This window comes from Lichenostomus cassidix, chromosome 4 (genome assembly GCF_008360975.1).
Source record: "Lichenostomus cassidix isolate B80296 chromosome 4, HeHo_3.0, whole genome shotgun sequence".
Lineage (NCBI taxonomy): Eukaryota > Metazoa > Chordata > Aves > Passeriformes > Meliphagidae > Lichenostomus > Lichenostomus cassidix.
Genome location: NC_139484.1, coordinates 63,737,217 through 63,761,046, shown reverse-complemented (window position 1 = coordinate 63,761,046; position 23,830 = coordinate 63,737,217). Strand labels below are relative to the sequence as shown.

Below are 23,830 nucleotides of genomic sequence, written 5' to 3'. Positions count from 1 at the left end.
ATAAAAAATGAGAAGCACATGGAATGGCTCATACAGAGATGCTATATTAAGGACGGTGAACCATAACATTTCTATATTAAGGATAGTGATATGTTATGCAGAGTGTGCTTTAAGTAACAGGACTTATCAATCAAATTTATTTGTTAATAATGTGCCTTTCCTATGCCTTGTATTGGAAATCACAAGAGGAGTTTGCAGGAGACCTGCAAGCCCTGTCCTGGCAGAAAATCTGCAAATCTGAGAACTCCAGCAGCAGGATGCAAGTACCTGAAGCACCTGTGCTGCCCCTGGCTTTTTCAAGGAGACACAAACTGGGGAGATTTCTCAGCTGAGAAAAAGCTCAGTCAGGAGATGAACAAGCCATTTGGAAAAGCAGAGAAGTGTTGGAAAGATCTAGGAAGGAAGTGCTGCATACTGCAAAAAGAACAAGGCGCTTGGAAACGTATGTAGGAAGGACTAGAAACTTGAGTAGGCAGAAGATGCTTTGGCTGAACTCTTAGTGGTTTAGAGTTCTCAGGAGTGGGGCTGTTCCTCAGGGACTGCAGTGAAAAGCTGAACAATGCTGAATTGGCTCAGCACATGGAGCTTGATTTGCCCTATGTGAAAGCCGGTGGCTAATTCATACCCTGAAAAAGGAAGTATATCCTGGCCAGTTGGCTCAATTTAAGAAGAAACAGGCAACTGTGTAGCTGGAATAGCAGGTAATGGAGGTGAAAGGCTTGGTGTAGGGAAACTCAGCTGTGTGCAGGGGGCACGGGATGGAGTCACCCTTCCATGAAATCCAATAAAAACTGATCTGGTCATGATTAACTCAACAGTTTCAAAATCGTTTTAAGAGTTCACAAGGAACATAATGTCTAGCCAGCTTGCAGTGGTATGTGAGAGACCCCTGACTCTAAAATCCCGAGATGTCAGCCCTCTGCTTGTTTCAGATTTTGATGCTGAACACTGCTCTACTTCTCAGTTCCAGCTTATTTATTTAGCATTCTTGTTGCTTTATCTCATTTATAGCAAGCTTGTGAATGTAAGTAAGGAAAAGCACATCATACAACAAATTCATCTGTTTGAGCAGTCTGAGCAAGGTTTACATCAAACCCACCAACTGATACATATAATTAGAGGCAGAACTTCCTCTTGTGCCCAGAACCTGTGAAACTGCTCTACAGAGAGAATGGAGAAGTGTGAAAAACAGCTTTGATGAGGCTCAGCCATGCTCAAACATCCCCTCAAAACAGGAAGAACATCACAGCACCCCTCAATACCCAAGCAGAGTCTCCTGTATCTGCTCTATGTCAGACTCCAGAGTCAGTCCAGAGTTTTTCTTCACTCCCTTGCGTGGGGACTCCGTGGGCTGGGAGATGCAAAGTGACAATGCGGGAAACAGGATCAGTGAAGGATTTTATTGGATCTGGACTCTTTCTGACAAGCCTTCATAAATTTGTCTTTTAAAACAGAGGCCCCTTTCCCACTATACATATTTCATGGGGAAGCAGATGAATGGCCAACAGTGATTGCTACAAGAAAGGAAATACCATGATTTGGGGTAAATTTACCCGAGACTTGCTATCCCAACTGAGACCTGCTATCCCTACCTGCTTGTCTTTCTTCTACAACTGATTGTAAGAAGAACACTGCATGCAGTAAACACACAAACTTTTGCCTCTATAATGTTGACCTAATCAGTGTACACAGCAAAACGCTTTGCAATCAGTTTGAAATGGTGTTGGCAATGCTCATCTGACCCTTACGAGCAGTTGTGCACGTTGCAGGGTGTCTGAACTATTTTTGCACTTCATGACCTTACATCAAATAGCTGCTGGGCTCCTTATCTACAAACAGTATGAAAATAATAACAAAAAAAGTACTGAGTTGCATAGTCTCCTGTGCTTCCCTTCTTGATCTTAGGTGGTAATTTGCCTAGATAGGCAGCAGCTTAGTTGTAACACACACCCATAGCATTAAGGTCTGTCTGTTGTTTTTGCCTGAGAGGCAATGTCAGAATGTCACTCATGTCTATCTGCCATGTTCTAAGGAGGGGAAAACATTCCCTTTCTGGAATAGCTGGATAGGTGTGGAGACAGGAGGTTAGAGGAGCTGCTATTTCTTTATGGAACATAGGGGTGAAGATGGACCAAACTCATCCTGTAGCAAAGATTTCTCTATTCTTAATGCAGTAGTTTAGGTGCATAAAATAATGCTCAGAAGGACATCTTAGAGAAGCCATGCCTGTTCCCCAATGCCAAGCCATTGGTTCCCTGGGTGAAAACTGTCTCCTGAGGCTCATTCTGATTGCACCTATTTCAGCCTGTGTTTTACTGTAAAGACAGCTTTGTGTCTCTTTTGAGTTTGTTTTCTTCCTCTCTCTTTTTTTTTTCTTTTTAATTTAGAAACCTGCCTACATTCATGTCTCACTGTTTTGTTGGAAACAGATGGCCCTTCCTGAAGACACACAGTTGAGTGAACAGACACAGACCACTTTACCATGTGGTAGAATGTTTGTAATTAGATATTTAAAGTGCTAGACAATTACTATCGAACCTTGTCGTGAGGGAAACTTAGGTCTGTGTTTACCAAGATCTGAATTATAAACTGGATCCCTTCCAGGGCTTTACTCTTGGGAATAAAATGAAAAAAGACTCTGGTTGAATAGTGAGTGACATTGATTAGAGCTACCACCTGCCCTATCTCAGACATGATCACTCACTCCTGTCTCCTACCCTGTCCTGTAGTTTTGTTGACCATTGCTTGTGATTTGCCCGTGTGGTAAGTTTTGGGATCATAGGAGGTACCACCTCTGTAAAATCTCTAGTTAAAGTCTCATCTTCCCGCCTGGTTTTCAACTATAGAGAGGTAAAAGCAGTTCCACCCCAAAATAAGCCAGTATAGAGCCATTGTCACATCGGGAAAAAAGCAGATAAAGTTGGAGAGGAGAATGGAAAGTGATAAATCATGGGAGAAATTACAGGGAAGCATTACAGAAGAAGATAAAGAAGTTCAGAGAGTTATTTAATACATAAGATGGTTTAATTCCTGCAAAGTTTTGCCCTAGATGGAACTACCCAGCCTGAGGAAGCTGAGAGCAGCAGTGCTGGCTGCTGGGGAGCTGCAGCTGCACCCCTTTCATGTGCCTCATCCATGCTGCAGCCACGGCTGTCACTGAACAGTTGCAATCAAGAAACTTCAAATTCAGATAAACAAAGTTCCTGCTCGTTTTACCCAGCTTGGAACAGAAATAGTACAGGAGGCTGGAGGAACGTGTCATGGAAACACCACTGTTTGAAAACTGAGGAAATGGTTGAAGTCATAGGTAAAGGAAAACCAGTTTTACGTCAAAATCTCACACCTGAGCTGCCCTACTCCAGTGGAATACTTACAATGGTTGTGAAAGGCAAATTATATCATGACTTCATTTAAAAAAAATTATTAATTCTAAATTTGGACAAGGATTTAGCAACAAAATGCTTCAGGGATAACTTGTTTTCAATAGGGAATTCTGCGAACAAAAACTGATTGCAGGATGGAGCCAAATCCCTGCCAAGGATACAGAGAGGATCATGGAAGCAGATGAACTACAATTTCCCATGCACCAGAATCCACAAAAAGGCCAGGAGCAAAATGAGCACAATCACAAAGCATTTCAAGAGCCAGGACTGAGGGATGGGAGAAAGCTGTGTGCTTTCTTCTGTGTACCTGTAATCACTTGCAAGATCTTTCTGAAGAGAGGTATGTGTAGATCTTACAGAGAACTAGAACACTGATTTAAATATTAATTGTATAATCAGGGGAAGGAATCTTGGAAAACTATGTGAAAAAAGTACTGTGGGGTTGTACAGAGTGCAAAAGATGGGAGGACAGTGATGAAGACCAGCAGCAAAACCTGGTAATGTTGTTTAAAATAAAATTCGGTTTAATTTATTGGTCTCCTAAGGTTAAAATTTGAAAGTAACCTAGCCAAACTAAGCATTTCCCAGGAAGGCAATTCTGGTTTGGACTCTGCATTGCAATGTTAACTCAGGTTATCTATTGCAGCGTTGTCCTGTAAATCAGCAGAATCTCACAGGGCAATAAGGTAAATTCAGCTGAAAAGCTCGTGGTTCGGAGGAAAGGTGAGTGAAATACAACTCCATGCGCAAACACAGAAGAACAGGTTGCAGGAGGCTGGAACAACAGATGGTTGTCACAGGGACAAGAAGAGCTCGCTAACAGTTACCATGCATAAGAAATACCTGCACCGCAGTAATGTTAGGCCCGTGGGCAACAGTAAATCAGGGCTTGGTTTCTCATGACGTGAAGGATTATGCACCCACATAAAGCAGCCTCTGCCCCGACAAGTGCACGGTGTAATTGCTGTCCAAACACATCCCACTTCCTCACCGCGGCTGACTCACGGCCGCCTCGGAGAAACTCCCATCGGAACGATTCCTGTTCGCCGAGCAGCACATGCTGGGTGGCTCTGTGCCCTCGGTTTTGGGGGCGATAGGAGCTGCCGGCGGGTGTGATGGGAGCGGGCAAGCAGAGGGCAGTGTGAGCACACGGACACGGCGCTGGGAAGGAGCGGCAGCGGCTCGGGCTGGGGGGCTCTGAGGGCAGCCTGCTGTCACCCCGTGTCCCTCACACCTCGGCCTGCTTGGGAAACGCAAACTGTATCCTGGCTGCATTCTTCAAAATAAACAAATAAAGTGTGAATTGTAAGCTGGGGTAGGATTCGGCAATGAAATGCTCCGGGGATAGCTTGTTTTCAATGGGGAGTTGTGCTGAATGAGAGCTGATGACAAGGATGCAGGCAAAGCCCTGCCAAGGATAGCGGCAAGGAGCGTGGAAGCAGATGAACTGCGACTTCCCATGCGCCAGAATGCACAGGGAGGCCGGGGGCAGAATGAGCACAGGCAGAAGGGGTTCCAACAGCCAGCAGGAGGAGGAGGAGGAAGAAGAGAGGAAGAAGAGGAAGAGGAGGAGGAGGATGAGGGTGCGCATCCCCCGCGCGCTTCTATCCGGGCACGCGATGACGTCATCACCCCCGCGCGCGAAGCGCATCTTCCCCGCCGCGCGCCCCGCGCCCCTCCGCACGCGCGCTGCCCAGCCAATGAGAGCGGCGCGCCGCCGCAAAGCCTCCTGGGGGCTGTAGTCCGGCGCGCGCTGCCCGCCCCACCCGGCACCACAGCTGCGCGTCCCTGACGCGACCGGGATAGCGCCCGCCCCCCGCCCCTTTGTGGGCGGGGCCGGGAGCCTTGCTGGCCAATGGCAGAGCGGGTCAAGGTTCGGCGGGCGGGCGGCGCGGCCAATGGGCGCGGGCGGGCGGTGGAGGGGGCGTGGCCGGCGGTGTTTTGTTCGGTTGCCATTGAGCAGCCCGGTCCATACGCGCGGGGGAGGCGGCGCGGCCGCGCAGGTACCGGCGGCTGCTCTGGGGGGCACGGGGCGGGGGTGGGGGGGGTCGACGAGCGCGGCCGGCAGGTAACAACAGTCGGGCGGGTAACAAGTAACAGCCGTGTAGATAACAGCCGGGCAGGTAATAGCAGCCCTGCAGGCAGCAGCCGGACAGGCAACAGCCCCGCAGGCGGCCCGCAGGCAGTGCGGGGCAGAGGGGAGGCGGCCCGGCCATCCTCGGAGCCCTTGGCGGAGCCCAGGAGGCCGCGGGCACGGCGCAGCTCCGGGCGGGCGGGGCAGCGAGCGCGGCCCGGGGGACCCTGCGGGGCGGGGGTGTCACCCCGAGGGTGCGCTTCCCCGCAGCGGCACCTCCTGCTGCCGCAGGGCCGCGGGCTGCTCATCCCTCCCGTTACCCCGGCAGATAGGTAGAGCGGCGTGGATATTGTGCGTTTCGCTGTTAGTGTCGGTGCTCGGCCGGGCCGCACTCCCCCCGCACAGCCGGGCTGCTGCCGTGCGCCCGCTGGGAGCTGGCGGCCCCGCCGGCAGGCAGAGCGCCCGTCACCCCCGGAATGGAGTTATCAGCGCTAACAGGCGCTGCTCGGGCGGGATCCGGGCCGGCGGCGCGGCGCTGCCGTGTCTCCCAGGGCCCTGGCCTGGCCCGGCCGTGCGGGGAAGGAAGGGAAGGGAAGGTGCCCGGCCCGGCGGGACTCGGACATTCCTTTGTGCCGCTGCCCGGCTAACACATGTCTGCAGGCACGTACCCCGCCGATTTTGAGGCGATTCCCCCTCTCTCTGGCTCAGGGATAAAGTTACCTCTGAGGAGCTGCGTGTTTTTGCACAATAGCTGCCTTCCATAGTGATTCCTGGGTGGAAATGGTAGTGATTTTCTTCCCTCCTCTCAGCAATAGGAAAGTTGAGTTTATGGCCCCGAAGTGTAAGGACCAGTTGGGCTCGGTGGGCGAGTGAATGGGCTCTTTGTGTTATCCCAGCTTTTCTAGGGGCAGTAACGTGGCTTTGTTCTGGTTATTTGGCTTATCAAATGTCTTCTGGCCTGCTGGAAGGCTGGATAGAAATGTGTGGCTGAAATTCTGGGTGCTCTTCCAGGAGGTCGCCTTAGGTGCTGTGTGGCAGAGCAGCCACCCGCTGTGGAGGCTCCTTGGGATTGGCGTTCAGGGATCTGAACTCCGGGGGTTGGCTTGGGAAAGTTCAGCGGTGTGTCCCTTTAGGGAATGACATCCCCATCCCAGCAGCATCTCAGCTTTGGGGTTGCAGAGTTGAGAGGGGCTGGGTGCTTCTGACCCATTAAGTCACTCCCCATAAGTGCTAAGTCCTAGGCCTGGGTGTGAGTTGAGCCAGCTGGTCAAATCCATTTTCTGCTTCGCTGTGGTTACATTAAAATTGGCTCCTGAGAAGTTATTACAGCCTTTACTGTTGCGTTGCCTCCCGTTCATTTGCCTGACTGATAGAAAATATTTTAGTCAGAAAAATTTGCCATTTTTGGCAAGAATCAGTAAGTTTGTATCGCTTGTGGCAAGGTGAAATGTTTCTGGGTGTGTTTTAATTGTGAATGGTCTGCTTGCTTCGAGTCGGGCTTATGAAATGTGGAGCACAATGTTTGCTGAATAGCAAAAAGTTTCCTGATGAAGCATGTTACTTGATCTGGTTTTACTGGAGGTGCAGTGTACTTGTTCAGGCCCAGAGAGCTTGTATTCTTACAGTTATTGAGCTTCCAAAAATGCCTGGAACAATTGCACTCAGAGGCAGGAGACTAAAACATACATTTCAAGTAGTTCTGCATAAGCTGGTGGAATTCCTAAGTACAATATGGGTTTACTACTCACTCATTTTGAATTTCTGTGAAATATTGTTCATATTAACGTCTGCTATTTTTACTAAGCGCTGTTTTTTTCATCACTAGCAAGATGCTGCTCTTTGTCATTTGGTAGTAAGTGCTGCCTATGAGACACAAAGATCTGATCAAAATACTGATCTGCAAGATCAGTCCTCTAATATGATGCCCTTTTGGGATGTTCTTGTGGTTATCTGGCAGTCCTCTAGCGGCCTTTACCTGCCAGTGCATAAGTCGTAGTTATTGTCTCTTTAACTGGGGAATTAAAAGTTGGTTAAATAATTGTGAAGGGGTATTTTAAGTTCAGGATGGTTAAACTTTCCTACTTCCTTTTGAAAAGCTGTTTTTCTGCAGGGTACTATGATTCAGAAGAATAAGGAGGCTGAAAGAAGAAATAGTTATATTTGCAATCACTTTGTTAAGCTTTGGAAGTTTACTAGCGGTATAAAACTACGTTTATGAAAATGTGTTGGGCAGATAAACTGAACGCCTGACTGTACTGAGAAGACTGCAATTTATTGTGTGGATTGCTTTATTTAAAACAAAACCTTGAAGGATTTATTCTTTCCTATAGGAATTCCTTGAGAGTCTGGTAGCCATTACTGTGGCTCCCTTTTTTAGTTCCTTCTCCTTTTCCCTTCTCCGTGCTTTCTCCCCCTTCCTCTGTTGCCTCCCCCCAATCTACATTCCTTTGTGTTAGCAGTGATGATGGCAGTTCTAGTCACCTCCTGTGGTTTGATAGATTATTCCCTTTAGAATCATGGTGTACTTAAAACTTTCCAAACACAATTCTTTCCTTACTCCTCCACTTTTTTGATGCTGGCTTTGAGGTTTTTTTTCTAAGAATTTGTCCTTTCTGGTTCTGCTTTGAGTTGTCTTAAATAGTAGTAACAAGTCTCATTAAGCCTTTAGTGGAAAATATTAGTATTTGTGTTATGATTTAAATTTCTTTTTGTGTATGTTGATGGTCGTAATATAAACAGAAATTTTGTATTTTGGCAGCAGGGGGTTTCTTTCTCCCCTGCAAGCTCTCAAGTTTTGTGCTTTCTTTTTAGACAAAACTTTGCTTGCTTTAAACTTTCATTTTATGAAATAAACTTCTTGGACTGTTTTTAGATTACTACATTCTTGAGATCTGACACTCATGTAAGAATGAGCTTGCAGGTAAATGCTCACAGGATTTTGTCTGTAGTCTCCCACAATTCACATATAAATTACATGGCCTACTCTATTTCAAAATGCAAGATATTTCTGTCCATTGTGGGAGTAGCTGCAGCTTTTACTTTGGATATTGTAAGTAACATAATCTTCCTGCGGGGGTGAAACTACACACAAAAACCTGTGGAGGGCTTTCTGAGCATTTCTGCAGGAAGGGTTAATCAGCAGAAGAAAGCCCTGTTCAATGCTGGAGAAGACATTCATGGCTAGAAATACAGGTACTTGAAGTCAGCAGTGTCTGATACTTTCTTGATAAGTTTTAATCTCTTGACTCTGCAGCTGTGAGGGAGTCATTTACATTGACAATGTGCTTTTTGATTGTCATAAAGTTTGTGTCCTTAATGAGACCTTAGCACTGAAGTACTGCAATTCAGTGATGAGTCTGTTTAAAAAAAAAACAACAAAAAATCACCAGAACCTTCACTTTGTTGGTTTCTCTTAACTGTAAACACTCTGACAGGGGGATTGAGACAGTCATATTTTCAGAACATGGTTTTCTTTAAGGATTTTCTTCTCACTCAAGAGGAGGCCGGTTATAAAAAAGGGGGGAGTGGCATATTTTTAACTCCTTTCTAGGCTGCTCTACAATTTTTTTTCTGATGATCCAACTAGATATTTTGGTACTGCTGAGTACAGAGAAACCTGAAATCAAGGTAACTGTCAACTCTTAACGTGCTTTTCTACATTTGGTGCTTTTTTTGTAGTTTTGGGGAATAATATCATTAGCAAGCTGGCAAGGAGCTGCTCAGCTAACTGCTAATGCTTTGCAGTGGGCGTAAATAACTTCTGAAGGCCATGTTTCTGCTAATTTTTAGGTTGAGGGGAGGAAGTAGGCAGGGTTGTTACTAAATACATTATCTGGGTTATGGCTCTCAGTTTACTGACAGCACTGTTTTTTCAAGCAAGTAGCTGAATATCATGCTTTAAGGTAATACAGAGTGCTTCAGTTAGGATATTTTCTGAGTTATTAAAACAAAACTAGTATAATTGGCTTTCTGCTGTTTGAACTTGAGTGTATTTTGGTGAAGTGCAGCTGCCCACGTTTTGCATGTTGGGTGTGAACAGTAAGATCAAGGGTTCTGATCACCTGATGTTCGCATCATTGCTCTGAACCTGATATGACAACATTGCTTGAAGTTCCTGTGAAAATTCAACTGTAGGAAAGCACTGGGGAGAATTCTGTCAGTGATGTATCAGGCCTGGAGCTTAGGACATCCAGTGCCAGTGATGGCAGCTGCTCTTCAGTGTGTGTGGGTCTGGCTGTGTAGATAGAGCCAAGGGTGTGAAATCAAGCAGTATTTTGCCTAGAGCTGTCATTAGAAGTGTCATTTGCAAAACTGACTGTGTGTACTAAGACCTCATTCACGTCATTGTGGAGAGAGCATTTGACATGGAAGAAAGCTGTTTCTGCATTTGCTGAGCTTCAGAATTGGAACCCAGCTGGTACAGGAAATAGTTGAAGAAAGAACTGCACCACTGCTGCCTATACCTTTAATTCTGTGCTTTAGCCTGAGATATGTGATGCTGGAAGACAGGATTTGAATTTCTTTTTTTTAAAGGAATGTTTCTCTTCAGGATTCCCCTCAGCCAGCCTTGACAACTAACTTGCTGTTTATTTGTTAATTCACTTCAGTTTTCTTGTGTTATCACATTTTAACTTGGCCCATTTCTACATTAAAGTGAAGGTATTAAAAATGAAGGAAAACTCTTGCTGTCCTAGTAAGACTTTATACAACAGGGCTATGGCTTCTCTACTACTGTCACCTCCCCTTGAGCCATGAATGGGAATAATAGAAACTTCTGTTGGTGTTATATTAACTTTAGGTCCCTAATTTGCATCTCAAATAACACTGCGAACAGCATTAATGCCTTCGAGGGGTTTGGGAGGTTTTTTAATTTGTAGGGTAAATGTATTTTTTAACCTAATTGGGCAGTTCACATTATTATTGCAGCATGTTTAATTTTTGCTCTGCACAGCTTGTGTTGATGTGAGTGGCCTTAAATCATTCCTTCAGTGCTGTGCACATGTGTTATGTCTCACCTTTTTAATTGTGGCTTTAGATTTTGTCTTGGTAAGGTATTTGTCCATCTCATACAGTTTCTACTGGATACTGTATGGTATTTTTTTCTTTATTCTACCCTCAAAAGTTTGTTTAGAATGAAAACTCTTGTTTTACAGGTTCTTTTTCTTTTAACACCCTGTACTTGCCCAATGAAAAATGCACTTTTCTGTCTTCTTCAGGGTTTCTGTTGATCTGCCCTCCTTTGGTTTTAGAGGGGTGAAAGTTTATTGTCTTTAAAGAATGGTGCAGGTGACAAAAGCTGTGTGTCATTTGGATCTGTCAAACTTCCCCTGTCCAAAAGTAGTATGCAGGATATGGAAGAGGTTAAAGTTTGGAGTCTCAGGTGTGATGTAGATTATGAAGCAGAATTGTGGGAACACAGTTGAGGCTGGATGGGTCTGGATCTGTGGGATTCTGCCTTTTGCAGCTCAGCATTTCTTAGTCAATATGTAAATGGCCATTGAAGTTGCAGGTGGTTTTTGTATCATGTTATGTTTTCATAATGTAGGAAATTTCTGTGGACTGCTTGAGGGTGTGATTTATTGATTTTAAGTGCTGGCCTCTGTTTAGATACCTAGGATCTATTTGTATGTCTGTATAGTGTTTTTGATGAACTGATAGTTAAAATTACAATCCAAGTAAAAAAATCTGTCCAGTTATCCCAGTGTGATAGTAATGGCAAATAATAATTCATTATTATCTGTTGGAATGGAGGGTACTGGTGTGTGAGCATGCCTTAAGACTACTGCTGTGCTTCAGAGTGTAATTTGATGCAGTACTTAGTAAATGAGAGGAGAGAGGGGTAATGAAAACAGTATTCAAGAACTACTCACATGAATTGGCTAAAATACAGCATGTGTTTCTTATAGTGGGAAGGGGGAAGGAACAAGTACCCAGCACTTCATCTTTTCATTTCTTAAAAGTGATGAAATGAAGCAGCAAAGTTGAACTTTGATGAATTTGAGAAGTGTGAGTAACTTGGAGGCTGAACTGAAGTGCTGCTGCCTGTTGGAAGGGGCTACCAGAGGTTAAGACACAACAGTGGTGTTGCTGGTTTGGAGATTCTGCTGGCATGGGAACATGACCCAGTGTGTTCCAGTGCCAGCCTGGTACTTGGCCTGTTCCCTTCTCATTATGCCTAGTAGTCCCCTCGAGCTTGGCTACATTTGTGCCTGCTGACTTCATCCTTTCCTTCCATTAGCACCCCATCCTGACCAGACCTTTCAGGTTCAATATTTGGATAAGAAATTGCTGAACTGCTGGAGGGGGACTGCCGCTGCTCTGCTGTTTTCATGCTTCACAAATCATAAGAATGTCATTTAATAAAGCAGAAAATTACCTGGATAAATACTTGTGGTACCAAACTATTACAGAGGATGAAAAAGGATAGTACTTTGTTTTATGCTTTTTAGGTGGCCTATTAATGCTTGAGCTCTTAGGAGTTAATTTTTCTGTGCTTTTGTGACTTTAGATTTTGGAGTTTGAATATGAACTCTGACTGGCTGTAACTAATGCTCTTTGCTTCAATCCCCATCTGTAAAATCCTGCGTATCTTAGTTTTTATTTTGGAGCATTTGGCCTGTGTGCAGCATTTTCCATCCTCAGGAAGTCCTAACCCAGCCTGAGGCAGTGGGTGTAAAAGGTGCACGCACATGTTTGTGTGACAGTGCCTTGACACCACATCAGTGAAAGCCATTACATCACCCTGCTGGGTTGTTAGAAGGCAAGGCACGCTTGGCTTTCTGAAGTAATAGGCTTCTGGCTTCTCTTGGTCAGAAGAAAGATGCAGCAGGATACTGCAATATTGCTGAAACTTGCATACTGCCACGGGAGGGGATTTATTTCTGTGTGAAGAAAGTATGGGGTAGGTGTGACTTTTTTTGTAATAATAAAACAACCTGATTATGCAAATCCTGAAGTTTTAATTTGAAAAATGAGGAAAGTAACTTTTAGTTCATTGAAACTAAATGCACTGTGGGAGGATAAGCAAAAACGTTGCATGGGCTTGAAACTGAGTTTGTCACTTAAAAAAACAAAAGTAGGGCTGTGAAAGGTGTAGGCTGGTTGTGAGTCTCCTGCCCCATACTGGTATTGCACATCCAATGTGATTCACAACAGAAGCCTGAGCAGCTCTTCTTTCTACTTAGTCCAGAGCTTTGCTGTCCTCAGCATTAAAACTTGCTCTGAATATGGAACCAGACATCTTCCTTACTACAGGTCAAGCTTACTGCCTAATTCCCTGGACATAAGGGACAGCTATTCCTTCCCCTGTAGTAAGTAATCTTTTAAAACTATTTGAACTGTTCTTTGCCATGTTCCTGTTTCCCTGTGTCTTGCCTTCCACCCTTGTGATACTTTTGTCCTAAATAAAACTAGTGTATTCAGGTCTTCCTGAGGAGTCATGTTTTTTTCAGCTCTTATCATTCTTGTTGGTCTCTCAAGTTAGTTCACATTGGGTTTCAAGTTTGGTGCTCAAAGCCCAAGTCTGTACTGCAGCTGAGACTTTTCTGTGCTGAGTGGAGTGAAAAAATGGCTTCATGTGCCCTGGAGCTGATATTCCTGTTTATGCATCCCCATACATTTGACTTTTTTACACCAGCTTAACACTCATTTCAAGGTCAGCCTGTTGATCCCATCTAGCTCACAGCTTTCTTCTGAAGAACTTGCCTTCTTGAGTGTCCATTTAATCCTGCCTGAGCATGCCTTTCAGAACTCAGTTGTATCCTGTTACTTGCAGAACAGTTTTCCAACTTGTCAAAGTCATGCAGAATTTTAAGGCTGTCTTGCCGTCCTTCCTGCTGTTCTACTTGTAACCAGCCTCCTCTGCCAGCAGCAGATCACGGGAAGCACAGAAATGGAGCTGAGCTGGGTTCCTGCTCTGTGTTCTCCCACGCACCACTGGAAACTGCTCTCAGGCTGTGGTTGTTCCCCAAGGATTGCACTTGCTGCAGAGCCTTTGCTTACCTCCCAGCAGCACAAGTCTGTAAAATTTAGTTGTGTGACCTCACAGGATCATTTCTGTCCTTAACCCTGTTACACAGATGCTGCAGTGAACCAGGTGGGTGCTGCACACCTCCTTGGAGCTGTTTAGTGCTCACCCACTCTTCCCCAGAGGTGCTTCTTGAATTTGAGGGAATTGGAGATCAGTTGCATGAATTGTGACTTTTTTATGGAGGCAGGCATGGAATGAAGACAGCCCTAACCTCAAACTGATGTCCAAACCATTAAAAAAAACCAAAAAACCAAAAAACAAACCCATGTCCTGTTTCTGTCTATATTTAAATATATCACATAACAGCCTAAATCTAGTACCTTGCAAATAATTCCAGGTGTTGCAGAGTGACTGTAGTTATGTGGTTAGGGTTCTTTGAAGCTGTCCATTCTTGACATGAAATTGCTCTTGCATTGCAAGCAGTGTGTTGAAGGATAAGCTCCACTACTTGGAAAAGCTCTTTTCTTCAGAGTATTTTTTGGATTTGTATGTATTTGTTGACATCTCCATAGGTGCAATTTTCTCTCTTTGAAATCTTAGTTCTCATATCATCTCCCCTGTTGAACTCAATGCACATAATGAATCTTGTGCTGCATAGAAATGGATTTCTCTGAGCCTTGTCTCTGTTGGGGCTGTTTGACATGGTTCTGTAAGTGCTATTTGTTATTGCTTCTCTAGCACCTCTCCCTGTAAACTTTCTTTACATCTCTACCATTCAGTAATTCCCTTAGACTTACTCTTATCATTGCCTTATTTACAGTCCCTGCATGTGTAGCAGTTTATTCTCATCACACAGACGTATTTGAGTGTAGTTAAAAGTCTTATTGTGCCTGGCTACAAGCTGGAATAATTAATCTTCTGACCATTCTTTTCACTGGATGCTCTAAGGAGATGGACAGATATCCTTTGAAATCATGCTGAAATGTTAAATTGAGCAGAAGTTTAGAAAGTCTGATAATCCTTTGCTAAAGATACTGAATGTTTGTTAGCTGGGATTACTTCAGTGACCAGTCTGAACCCACAAAATGTTACCAGAACAGTAAGATAGCATCACCTGGTGTTGGGAAGTTAATGTGGATGGTGAAACATTTAGGATATTAATAGTTGTTTGTAAGTATTATAAACATTAAACAGGATTACGGGGGAAGCTGTGTTCAGAAAAGCCCCTTTGAGATGTGTTCATAGTCGTGGCAGGTTTTTCTGTATTAACTGTGATAGTCAAATTTTAGTAACATAGTTGATTGCAAAATGCCATGTATCCTTGAGATTAAACTTTATATAGACTGTTTATATATAGTCTTAAACTTTGGAACTAGTTTGGAGGGACCTTCCCTTTGCCCTTTTCTAACTGGAGCACAAGCTGATCAAATAAAACCAACCCTATTTCTGAGTTCTAAACTAGCTGTTGAACTGAGCCAAACTGCAATGAAGTAAATGCCTGTTGCACCTGCAGAAAAGGCTGCAGCTGTCAAATGCTTGTTTATCACTTGAGTACTACTTGGGTCCAGGTGCTCAGCCAGCGACTTCCCCTAATGCAGTGGTTTGTTTCAGATCTTCAGCAGAAAATGTTACTGCTTTATGCAGACTACAGTGTGCTTAACCTTTACATGTGTGAAGATTCCAGGAACCAAGATGTCATTTCAGAGGCTTATTTTAGAGGAAGTTTAAATGAAGTACAGTTTGTCAGCATTGAAAGACTGAGTTTTCAGGTGAAGAGCTAAAAGGACACAGTTATATCTCTTTTACTGTTGACTTCATCAGATAAATCTTTGCTGTCTTGTCCATCAGCTTGGTTACCGAAGTTGATCTTGTCAGAGTGCTGTCATGTGTAAAGGTAACTGCCCAAGTGGCAGGTCCCATTGCCCTTCCAAACACTATTGGTTCTGTCCTCCCTTGCACAGTTGCTGTCTGGGGATGTTATGTGCTGAACTTGCCAAGAGATCTACCTGCTGCCATTCAAAGATGCTAAATTTCCATCCCGGTCAGGGAAGATTAAAAGTGAAGGCTTTCCTCAGTGCTCATTTTTCACCTGGCATTTTTGTGTTCAAGTAAAGTAGTTGTTTTGGCTTATACTGACTGAAGTATGGTCCATAGTTCTTGTGTAATAATTGGCACTTTGTGCCTGTTTGCTTCCCATACAGGGGCATGGTTTTGCATTAAGGCTTCATAGCCTGTCCTCTGTGAGTAAAGTTTGTGACTTGGAGTTCTTGCGACTTCCATGAATCCCCTTTGGCAAATAAATCTTTTCACAGAAGTTGCTTGTACAAGTAATGAGTTGTTTGTTGAACATCAGGTAGTGTTGAAGTAGTACACAGAAAATACTGAGCTTTTCCATCAAGCAAAGGTGATCTTCCAGTAGTTAAAGAAAAAACAATCATACTAACGTAGCTAAAATAATTCACTTTTTATTTTCCTTCTCTTACATGGTTTAACTTTGTCTCATGAGATTTCTTTCAGTTGATGAAATCGTTACAAATGCTTTTTCTAAATACCTACTGCAATGTGTACCCCTTGGTTTGTGTCTTGACCTCTAACACAGGGTTTCCTGAATCCAGCTGTTCAGTGTGCTGCTGTGGGCTGAATGCATAGAGACAAAGTAGTTATCTTGCTTTTGAAATAGTCCAGTGAACTAGTAAGAGCTGCATTGCTCAACTGAACTAATTCTTATTGAAGTACCTTTAATAGGTCTGGCAAGAGGGATGTCCCTGGTGACACTTGAAGTAATGTCTGACTTGAATGCTGAAAGCACACACAGTATTGATGTGTACTGCTTTTGTCTTTGTATTTCATTCTATTATTTTAATGGACTTCAATTCGTGGTCTGCTCTTACTTGGAGCATTTGTCATCTGAGAGCTCACATTAAGAGCAGATTATGTGTAGATCCCTTCAGAAACTTGACCATTCAAAAGCTCATGGTATGTGCAAAAGAGAAGTTGGTAACCAGCGAATAAGTTGATAGGAACTGTAGTTTAGCAAAGTAAAGAGCAACAAGAAATTCTTCAAACTACCATTCAGTTTTGGTATTTGTAGTATAATACCAAGACCTCTGTATTTCAAAGAAAATTTTTGCTATTTGAAAGCTGTGTGGTACTTGAGTTTTATTTTCTGAATTCTAATGGATCTGGTAACTAGATGGGTGTTGTAGAACTTGAAATCTTAGTGTGCCACCTCTTGAGGTGGTATCTCCTGCCAGATGAATTCAGGTTTCTTCAGGAGCAAATTACGGGTGGTGAGCCATGATAGAGAACAAGTTTGGGCCATGAGATGGAACTTGGTTGTCAGCTACACACCATATTTCATATCTGTTCAATGCATTTCCATGCTCTTTCAACACAGATAATGCAGCAGTGAGCTTTAACTACTTCATGTAAGCCTGCATAGAATTTTGCTGTTGTGTAAACTCTTCCTCTAATTTGCTGTCTTTATACTGCAGGGTTTTATATGAAAAGATATAAACAGTGTACTTGTGAACTGCTAAAATAAGGATACACACATACATAAGCTCATTCTGTATAGTTGCACAGTGTTCTTCTGGAGAGATACAGTTTTGAGACAAAGACACAGTTTTCTTTAACTGCTAAATTGGGCATAAGACTTTGTCATGAGAAGGAAATATTACTCATGGTATGAAAAATTAGGACAGTAAAACTTGGAGAAGTGTGCTTCATGTTATTGTAAGCATTGAGATGTATGGATGTTTACAGAATATTGCTTAGAACTTGAGTCCTAAATTTAGTTCTATCTGCTGTTCACCAGCTGTACTATTTACTGAAAATTATTTGGACTACCATAGGTTCCTCATTTTTAATTTCCATAGTTGTATGCAAGCTAATGAAGGGAGACTTCCCTGTGTGAAGATTATACAGCTCATTAGATCCCTGAAATACCATGAAGTAGCATCTTAACATAAGTGTTTTTCACCTGGCCTGAGGCCTCCAGCAAGAACATTTCACACTTGGGATCATAAAAACAAACCTACTAGTTGGGCTTTTAATTTTAAACAAGCCAACCAGATGTCTGAAACTCCTCAGAATGAACCTGAAGGCAAACAGGAGGAGGTTTATTAGCTGTGTGTGTTTTGGGAGCAGGATGTATGGAAGAGATTTGTATAATCCCTCAGCTCCAAGCACATAGGCTTTGGTAATAGAACAGTACTTCAGTGCTGATATTGTTCTATTCTATCACAGGCAAGCAGGATGTGCGTGGGGTAGTCGTTGTTGCTGCCATATGAGTTAAGGGTCAGTGCTAATTTTTTTTCAGCCATGGGTATTTTTACAGCATGCATACATGTGTGCCTGTTTTATTTCTCTGTTTTCAGGGCAAACACAAAGAGAAAGTAGGTGATACTACACATTATTTTTATTCTTTTCCTCTGGCTCTTCTCACAGGTTGAATGAAGCAAATATCTCAGTAGTAGGGCCAGTTAATCGTGTTCTATTTTAATTTTTTTTTTATTCACGCCTTAAAGAAAAATTCTCCTGGGTCTTGTGCAGTCTGGATCACTTGCTTTAGTGAAAGTGTGCTAGGTAGGTAGATTTCTCCAAACACTAATATTATCAGTATAAATTACTATTTGAGTCTGAGTTGTATCTTACTGGAGGCTTTGTATACTAAGTAAATACTTCCCCTGGTTTTAAGTAGCATATTTATAAGAGTAGTATGTGGAGGTGAAAGTAGTTTGTGTAGGACCTGAGCTTTGAGCTTTTAGTAATACAGACTGAAGGTTACAGTAAAAAAATGGTGATTGCCCACTAGGTTTTGTTCTGAATTGCTTAAAGAGTCAATAACTCTTGGTTTGAGTAGTGTAGTCTTGCAATAATGGCTGTTTGCCATGATTATTAACTAAATGAGCTAAAGCCAAGGCTTGGTGTTCATGTTTTCAAGCCTCAGTAGATCAGACTTCTGTTCCTCAACTTCTCATCATAGCCTTGGGCTTTCTGCAGTAGTGCTGAGGAAGAGAAAGAGTCCAAGTCTCACATTGCAGGGAGATGACTGGTTATGGGCCAGCACTGATGGCTCATTCAAATGGAACTCCAAACAGAGTTGATGTAAATATTTTTCAGCAAAATTAATAAATCCTTCCCTGTCATTGTGGTGGATTATTTTAGGAAAGTGTGTAAGTAACATGAGCATCTTGGAACAGCATCTTTATACAACATCAGACACAAGGCACAGCTCAATCTGCTGTCCTGACAAAGATACTTTAAAAGATGCAGGAGGACTTGTCTATGATGTATTAGGTGGTCTTCAGGTCTGAAAGACAGGTTTAAACCGGAGAGACTGACTGCTTACTGATACGAATTGGCAATAAAAATGCTTTAACCTTTGGCTGAGTTGAGCTCTTAGCCCTAGTTTTCTGTAGTGATATATTCCCTGCTTTAATTAGGTATGACCTGGAAAAAGTCTCTTGAGCTTACTTCACCACTTCTGTTGCTTTGAGAAATGCACTTTATAAACTGTGACAAAGGTTTAACATTGCTGATCTCCACCCTTCTTTCTCCTTTCTGGAAGGAGACTTTCATCTGGGTTTAAAACCAAACCAAAAACCAGTGACAGTATCTTGAGAAGTAAAGGGTGATATATTTATTACAGACAGCAGTTCATCCTGTAAAATATTTTGTTTCTAATTCAAAATGTGTTAAATTATTTTAGGTCTTTGTTTTGCACGTGTTTCTCTGCCAAGCTGGGGGAATTCTGCATCTCAAGTATGAGAAACCATACAGTTAAAGGTAATACCAAAGTATTACCATTAACTTCTTTCCAGCATATCACCTAAGTGAGTTCCAAAGACTGTGTGTGAGGGATGAGGCTTCCCTTCCTTCTCATAGGAGCTCTTGCTCTGAAGCATGGAGGATGGAGTAGAAGTGTGTTAGAATGCAGCCTTATTTTAGTAGCAGTTTGTATTTTGTTTCAGCTGCCTCAGTGACCAGTTGGTGTTAGTGGTGATGCTTTTAGGGTCAAAGCAGTGAAATTCTGGGCAGAAATCAGTAGTAATATTCCACATTTGAGGTAAGTGGACCTAATATTTATTCTCATCTATCTCTAGAGGCATTAACAACCCCAAATCCTAGTTTTTAACCTTAGAATGACGATCTATAGTCCTGCCTTGCATATTAAGTGTTGTATGTTCTTCGACAGACAGTTTTGAGCTCTTGATATTCCTTGTGCTTCCAGAGCCTGTGGAATATCTGAAAAACTTGTTTCCAGTGGCCATCAGTTGATGTAAAGGATGCCTTCTAGCCTGTTTTTTTTTTTTTTTTTTGTCCCTTTTTGCAATTTTGTGCTGGGCTTTTGTCAACTTGAATCCCAACTTGAACACATATTAATGTTTCCTTCTGATAAAAACTGGCTTATGACAACAGTGCATGGAGAAAGTGAAGAGGTTCTGTAGTATATGAAATCTCTCTTCAGTCCTTTTAAAGAAGCTTTGAGTTGCAAATGTTGGAACTGGCTTCTTTGGTTTGTTTGTTCAGAGTTCTAGAATGTGTGTAGTGCGATGTTAAGGCTTTATTTTGTCCCATCTGAACTCTTCATGGAGAACAACTACAATTTAAACAGAATTTTCTACATGGTTGTGAAACAGTTTCTACAGAATACAAACTAGGGTTGTAAACTCTTCTTTGTCCCTTTGGGTCAGAAACTTATTTTAATGCACTATGTAAAAACTTCTTGTAAAGAACCTCAGGAAACAGAGGAGAGCTAGTTAATGGCGTTGAGAGGAGTCCTGAAGTACAATATGTTGGAAATAAGATGGAAATAAAATGGAGGTGTCCCATTTTAGTACCAATCCCCCAAAACATAGATTGATAACTTTATAGCTGCAGGAAACTTTCTAATTAAAACAGATTTAATTTTTTTAATTGATGTGGTGTTTTGAAAGGTTTGCAGAGTAGCCACACTGCAGATTAGCGCTGGAAAGGATAGAGTCCAAATAATTCTCTTTTAAGTGCCTGCTATCAAGAACTTTTCTGGGCTAGAAGTTATTAATAATAGACTTCGGTTGTAAGGAATGCTTAGCCTCCCTGTGAACTTCTTAGCACTGTAGTAAATATGTATTTTTAGAAATAGAATGTTCTCTTCCCTTTTGGAAGTTGGAATTTTGCAGTGCAAGAAACTAGACATTTTGTAGCTTTTTGTCAGATGGCATAAGGTATTAAGTTAGCAGTTTCTGAAAAGCTGGTCTTCCAGCTTAGTGTTGCTTCAAGCATAACTGGGATGGGTCAGAAAATGCTCTGTTAAAACTTGATCAGTTTTGTGTGATGTTTCAATTTTGAAATGTTTCTTGGATGCTGCAGAAAGTGCCAGGAGGCAAAAAATCACATCACCTTTCATCTAGAGTTGAGTAGCAAAATCATCTAGATCTGGAGTTAGTACTGCTGGAATGATTAGCTACTTTGGCTTGCTGAAGCAGAGATAATATTGTAAAGGACCTGCTTATCCGAATTGGAATTTTGACTCCAGCTAATCCTTTCCTTCTGCTGGGAGCAGGCTAAGTGCATGTATGGGATTGTTGGTAATAAGGGTTTCATGCAGCACTTTGAGCAAAGAGTAGGAAAAAATGTGAAGTAACAGAGGAAACAACCCTCTGTGTTCTCACAGGTCATTTTAGTGCTATAGGCAGAAAAAAATGGAATTGTGATCACCAAGAAACACCTACATTTGTCTTATGGGGAAATAATTAAAAAATCTTGTGATCTCTTCTTTTTTATCCAAGATAGAACTTCCAGAAACAGAGAAGAAATTGTTAGAAGTGTTTCAAACAAATGTAAATTTTCCCATCGAGATGAGCTGTTGCTGGAACATTTTGTCCTGCAGGATGCAGAGGAGGAGGAGGAGTGGGTTGGAAATGAGTCTGGCTGCCTTACTTTCTTAGAGCCAAGGAGAGATTTTTTTCTGTATGGGCTTTGTGTTCTTCATCAGGACTCTTCATCTCTTTGAAAGTAGCTTGTCAAATTGAATGAGCCTCTGACATCCTTTAATTGACTGGGATGTTGGATAATCTGTATTTTTAGTAGTCTTCCCAAAAAAAGACACCAGTGATGTCACAGAGAAGATACAGAATTCATGACATGAGCACTTCTGTTCTATCTGCACTGTTAATTTTGGCAGAGATTCTACAAGTCATTACTAGTTGTAGCTAAACTTTTAAAGAAATAAACCCTTTCTCGTTTAGTAGTACTATGGAGATATAATAATGAATCTTTACTTTTCTTAGCCTTCAGAATGAATAGAAAAGAACTTTAAATCAGAGACAATGGTGATACTGATTCCATCACATCTCATTCTCCAGCTGTGAGGAATGTTAGCTTTGGCTTGTATTTGGACTTAGATTTTTTTTATATTCCATTTATTTCTTTTGATAAGTCTACCTTTCAACAATAAAAATAGCTTCTCTTCTCCTCCTCACCTCTGCCCCCCAGCTCAAAGGAGATCATAGGAAGATTAAGTCTCTCCCAGGACAGAAACTGAGTAACATCTTTTGTTGTGTGTGTTTATCTTGGAGCTCTCAGCTTTCTTGCTATCCTACCTAATCAGGCTCCACAAAGGATGGTGTGCTAAGGGAAAGATGGCCATAATCTTGTAGGACTTCATCCAACTTGGAGCTCCAAGGGCTATTGTTACTAGCTTGAGGCTTGGAAGATATTCCTGTTTGAACTGGCAGTGCCTGGCTCTGCTGCTGCCTGTGGAGACTTGGTGACAGCAGAGGTGTGTTACCTGTGGGCTGTGCTTCCAGGCTCTGGGGAGAGTAGGGCAGGGCTGCATTGTGCCAAGATCTCTGCCGTGAGGCAGCTGAAAATGTGCAAATTCAGCAGCACCCACGTTGCCCTAACAAGGATGGTCAAATAGTTCATATTACTGAAAATCCAATTAGTGTGAAGTGCTGAGCAGTTTGAGAGGGATTCAGCCTGATCAGCATAAAGACTATGATAAGGAGAGACTGAAAAATAAAGTTGGCTGCCTTTAACCAGCTCTAGAAAAATAGCATGGTGGAAAAAGTACATAAAGTAAACAGCTTACTCTCTGTGGATCCATTAAATACATACCATAGCAGAGACTCTTGAATAAACTAAACCCTTAAAAATAGGAAAATAAAGTGAGGAGCTTCCCTCTAGGAGGTACTGAGGGACAAAGAGCTTATAAATACATATTAACAAAGTTTTAAAATGACAACAACTAAGTGAAGCTGGAGTCACTCTGAAGAATCTCTTGTATCCTGGCAGCCAGTGTTAATTAGCAGAGGAGGGAAGCAATTCCTTGTAGAGTATAAATAGCTCAACTAGAGTGAACCAGGATGTTGGTCACTGAGTTAAGGTGCTAAGGCTGCAGGGGTGGTTTCAGGTCACTTTGAGCTGGTAAGCTTGACCAGTCAAAGGAGTACAAATTGGAAAAGGAAGATGGGAGAGAAACATGTTCAAACCATGCTTGAGAAGGAGATGCCTAATTTCTAATTAAAGAAGAATCTGCCTGGCTCACCGTAGGAAATGCTGATGTCAATTGGCTTTCTTGTGGGGTGTATTCCTTTTACTTTTTCTGACACTATAGTTGGACAGGTACTTGGACAAGCAGTGTCAGCATCCACAATGCGCCCACACAATCATTTGTGTCCAATTCATGGCAAACGAGGTTTGGGTGCTGATCCAGCTGGAAAACATTTCCCAGAAACAAAAGGAAGTGTTTTTGTTTTATCCAGCTATAAAAATTCCTTGATCTAGTTCTCTGTGATGAGCAGAAACGCTTGTGCTGGCACACTGCTGTGGGCCACAAATAGCCAGGGAAGAGGATGTGTTGGCAGTTGTGATGGCAGCTGAGGTACATCAAACTGCAACCTAGAAATGTGATAGGAGTGTGTTGGTGACATTTTGACCACTGAAACATTCATTGTGTCATCCTTAACAAGGCCTGCGCACTAAGAAGAGATTTCTAGTGTAAAACATTTAATACCAATGTACTGATAAAGCACATTTAATATGAGAAGGGAATTCACTTGCAAAGCATGCTTCTGGTCTGAGCTACAGCCCCTGCTCTTAGGGTTGTGCTTCATATTGGGAAATGGAATTTACTCATGGAGGGGAGCAGTAGAAAGCAGGAGCAGATAGATGAAGGCTTTTCTGGCTAAGGGCACGTTTTCATCCCTGCCCATACTTGAAATAGAATCTTTGTCAATGCAGCATGTCTCCATTTGAAAAATTATCATTGGTGTGAGTTCCTAAAAAATAAAGTATAACTTTTTGGGAGGGATTTCCACATTGCCTGTATTTCAGAGCTGGTTGGGCTCCATGCTGTCAGAAAAGGCCTGAGTGGTTGCACTGCCCAAGTGTTACTTTCAGTAGCTGGTAGGATTT

The 23,830-nt window shown here is 42.6% G+C and overlaps 1 protein-coding gene across 4 annotated transcripts in view; it reads left to right on the top strand.

Moving 5' to 3' along the window:
• The first annotated feature begins 5,293 nt into the window (after positions 1-5,293).
• FAM53A (family with sequence similarity 53 member A) overlaps positions 5,294-23,830 on the top strand; it is a 70,490-nt gene continuing 51,953 nt past the window's right edge. For 2 of the 4 annotated variants that reach the window (XM_085059597.1, XM_085059594.1), the window contains exon 1: positions 5,294-5,386. The gene's annotated coding sequence lies outside the window, so the exon portion shown is untranslated. The other 2 variants (XM_085059595.1, XM_085059596.1) reach the window with 2 other exon arrangements.